The sequence below is a fragment of the Cnephaeus nilssonii genome, assembly GCF_951640355.1.
Source record: "Cnephaeus nilssonii genome assembly, chromosome: 2".
NCBI classification, from domain to species: Eukaryota; Metazoa; Chordata; class Mammalia; order Chiroptera; family Vespertilionidae; genus Cnephaeus; species Cnephaeus nilssonii.
Genome location: NC_137073.1, coordinates 14470447 through 14474818, shown reverse-complemented (window position 1 = coordinate 14474818; position 4372 = coordinate 14470447). Strand labels below are relative to the sequence as shown.

The window sequence follows — 4372 nt, the reverse complement described above, 5'->3', positions numbered from 1 at the left end:
CACATTGATTGGTTGTCTCCTGCATGTGCTCCGACTGGGGCTGGGGATCAAACCCCTTGCCCTTGACTGAGAATTGAACCCAAGACCCTTAGGTCCATGGGCTGGCGCTCTAACCACTGAGCAACTGGCCAGGGCAAAGAAAGACCAACAGGTTTATTTTTAAATTTTTAAAAATTGATTTCAGAGAGAGGAAGGGAGAGGGAGAGAAAGATAGAAACTTCAATGATGAGAGAGAGAATTGTTAATTAGTTGCCTCCTGCACACCCTCCCCTGAGGATTGAGCCTGCAACCTGGGCATGTGACCTCCTGCTTCATGGGTCGATGCTCAACCACTGAGTGATACTGGCCAGGCGAAAGACTATTCTTTTTTTTTTTTTTTTTAGCATATTAGCTCTTTATTATATAAGATTATCTTCCCCCCTACCTGCCCCTCCCCCCCTCTTCTCCCCTTGCCCCCCCCACATATGTCCCCTCCCCCCTGCACATGATGGGCCCACTGGCACTTTGGTGAACATGCTGATTTCTCAGGACAAAGTCCCCTTTCCCTGAGAAAAATGCACATAAGCAGTTGAAGGAGCAAATCCCAGTGGAAAGGGGTGATGGCTGGGGGCCCAGGGCCCAGGACTCAGAACTTCAGCGGAATGACCGGCCAGTACGTGGGCCGCTTTCGGTCAAAGTGCTTGTTAAAGCTCAGCTGCACGGCGGCCTCCATGGCCTGGATCTTGGCGGCGCTGTGCCCGTACAAGCGCTTCATCTCGGCCTGGCGCCGCTCGCTGGGGCTCTCGGAGGGGGGCTCCATGGAGCAGGTCGCGGTCGGCGTTCACATAGTCCTCCAGGCGCTGCGCGTCCAGCTGCTGCTGCCGCCACCCCTCCTCCCTGTGCCTCTCCGTCCCTGCGAAGTACTGGCAGAGCTCCTCTGTGGTCTCCATGTTGCTCAGGTCATACTCCACCTCATCCTCTGAGTTGGTCTCCGCCTCCTCTTCTGTGGTCCAAGATTGGTCTTCGCTCGTGCTTTCAGGAGGACGCTGCCCAGACCTTGGAGAATGTGAATGACCGCAGTGGGAGTCCTGGGAGGACAAGTGATGGTCACAGAAGGACTGAGGGGCTCTACCTTTGTGAGCATAAAAGCCCTGGGGAAGACCTCCTGCAGTGAAGTACCAGGGGGAACTGAAATAAGACAGCTTCGCATCCAAGCCATTGCTTGATAATGTTGCCAGTATCTTGCATATACTGGATGACAGGACCAAGGCACAGTAGTTTCCGATGATGTCGTCTTTGCTGCCATCTCTGATTGTGAAAGTCCAAATGGGCACGGGAACTCGGGCTCCCAGCTGGCAGGTCCTGGGCGGTGGGCGGCCGAAAGACTATTCTTGTTCCCGAACTAGGCCGGTCTCATTGGATTTAGCCTGGTTATTTGCATAGAAGGGGCCAGAGTGTTGATTCACCGTATAGGCATTCTAGAATTTGCTTGGCGGAAAGTCTCCATAGGAATCTCAGATTGGATTTTCAAAAGCCTCTATTTCCCCAGGTGTGAAAAACCAAGCCCAGCAAGCTCTCTCCACCAATTTTCATCTGTATCACCAATAAATTTGGGTGACTTTCTCTCTTCCCTAGGTCCCCCAAATTTCCCCAAATTCCTTGGCACCCTTTAGTGCCCCTGTAGGCCTGGTAGCAGGGCCGCTTTCCTGGGAGGGCTCTGTGGACATGGATTTATAAGTAAAACCAACTTTTCTTCCTTAAGTGGCCGGTTCTACCTGATTTAGTGATCACTGTCTCCAATATGAGCCTCCAGCATGGCAGTGGGTGCACAATCAATGTATCAATTATATCCTGGCAAAAACTAAGACAGATTCTTATTGAATCTGTGCAATTAAATACTTTGCCATGAAGAGTTAAGAGTTTCCGAATTCTGGGGGATCGGTGAAAATCATATATCATTTAAAAATGTTTCATTCCAGGTTAACGGGAACAGAGTTTTACTAAATCGCTGCATATTACAGACCCCTTACAAAGAGAAAGGGCTCCCTCATATACCCAGAAACTAGACATTAGAAATATAACCACCATACTCCAAACTGATTACTACATGACATTTCCTCTAAATGCTGTTCATCTATGGGATTAATTCTGGTTCCGCCGGACTGAGGGTCTCATGAAGACTTCTGCTTCTCAACTAAGAGAGTTCTGGAAGTCCTGACTCAGACCACTACCGCCATCTGAACGCTGTCGGAGCGGTCTCAGCGCCAAAGCCTGTTCTCCAGAGCTTATTCTGCGACACGCCCATCGTTTAGAAGAACCTCTACAGTCCCATCCAGGAGGTGAGGCTTGTGGAAGCCACGAGCTCTGGCCTGTTGCTTACAGCAAGGCAGCCACACACGCATCAGAGGAAAATGAACACTGCCTGTAGACACTGAGGCTTAGTGGCTCTGGTTAATTTATTATTGATAATTTTCGAATCTGAAAGGTTTGATGAGAGTTCACAATCAGAACAATGCAATTGCTGATAAAATCTGGTTGTTTCTTAGGCATGCAAAACAGGATAATAAAACCATTAAAAAATTTAGACAAAATGTCTCTAAGGCTAATAGTTAATCCTATTTCCAAAGAAGTTACTGAATATTAGATATGATTTATAAAAAGTAAGTGACCGTACTTTTTATTTATTTTTCTTCTTTTCTTTTTACCTCTTCCAGCCCGTTCCTGTCCCCTCACCCCTAGGTCCTCACCACCCCATTGTCTGTGTCCACAGGTTATGCATATGTGCAAGTGGACATAATTTTTAGAGCAAAAAAAAAATCTTAAGGTAGAACATATCATTATCTTGAGACATAGTATTTTTAATCAACATCAAGTAAGTCTGGAGTAAGACATCTATATTCTTACCAAACTTTATGGGAGCCCCAATGTGCGTCACCCACTGAAATCTCTGGCTTCTAATGTTACACTCAAATGAAAGAAGTTAGGTTAAGAACAAGTGAACATTCTAAATAGTAACTGAAACGGTGATTTATAGCTTGATTCCCTTGTTGACAAACAGGCAAAGTACAGCCAGGATGCTAATAAACAGAGGCAGCATGGCAGACGTATTTTGTAAGAGTTCTGATCAGTATTTTCACTGATGTTAGCAAATCTTATGGAAAGCAAAGGAATCCTGGCTGGGTAGCTAGGTTGGTTAGAGCATCATCCTGATGCACCAAGGTTGCAGGTTTGATCTTGGGTCTCCTCTCTCTTTCTCTCCTTTCCTTTCTCTCTGGAAAAAAAAAAAAAGAAAAGAAAAGAAAAAGAGAGAGAAAGCAAAGTCATTAATAAGTGCCCAGGTGAGACTTTCCCACAGCACCCATTTCTGAAATACTTATGTTAAGAGCATTTGTCTCTGCAACCTTAACCCAGGTGGGCTGAGGGTCTCTTCCATGAAAACACAAGAAACAAACCTATTTCTAGCCCCTATTTCTATAAGGTGAAAGAACAAACCTTTGTGACTTTTAGGGGGCCCCACTGGGAAATCATAAAGATGGTTTTATGTGAAAAATATATTTTGAGATATTCTGAGAGTTTGAGGTTTTTTTCTTTCTACATTTGGCAACCAATTTTGGGAAAGTAAACATCAAAGAGTTGACAGCGGAGATTCGGACATTTGATTAAGATAGGATCGGGAGTTTTTAACCAATTTAATCCTTAGTTACCTACTTAATCAAAGTGGAAATAAACATTTTAATAATAAACATAGGTGCAATGATAAGAAATCTTAGCTCTTTTTTAGGCAAAGTACCTTTGGGTTTGGGCTTCGCCCTTAAACACTCAATAAAGTTGACACAGACTTAAGGCATTTATTCTGGCAAGACCCAGAATCTCTGCTACCAGGCAAAGCTAAAGAATAATCTTCAAGCCCAGCTGGTGTGGCTCAGTGCTTGAGCGTTGACCTATGAACCAGAAGGTCACAGTTCAATTCCCAGTCAGGGCACATGCCTGGGTTGTAGGCTCGATCCCCAGGAGACACCCAATCAGTGATTTTCTCTCATCATTGATGTTTCTATGTCTCTCTCCCTCACCCTTCCTCTCTAAAATAAATTTAAAAAATATATTTTTTAAAAAGAATAATCTTCAAGTTACAGGAAGAGACACCAATCAGTAAACTAAGATGCAAACCCAGTAGGGTTGAACAAACTTGGGTAAAATTTTATCATGTTTCATAGTTTCTTTCCAAATCATTATAAACAAAGGCAAATACAATTCACTTTCCAAGTTCTGTCATTTATTTTGCTCTTTCATATGCTGGGACAAACGGACTCTTTATTTTAGGATAACAATTCTCTCTCAGGGGGGTCCCCTAGGTTAAAATGGATTTCAGGAAAGCACTGAGACATTGTTTGTG

At 44.5% G+C, this 4372-nt stretch overlaps 1 pseudogene across 1 annotated transcript; it reads right to left on the bottom strand.

The window, feature by feature from the left end:
- Window positions 1–513: 513 nt before the first annotated feature.
- On the bottom strand, window positions 514–1351 carry LOC307093620 (gem-associated protein 8-like; annotated as a pseudogene). Its single transcript has one exon. The product of its transcript is annotated as a gem-associated protein 8-like (transcript).
- Between the last annotated feature and the right edge of the window lie 3021 nt (window positions 1352–4372).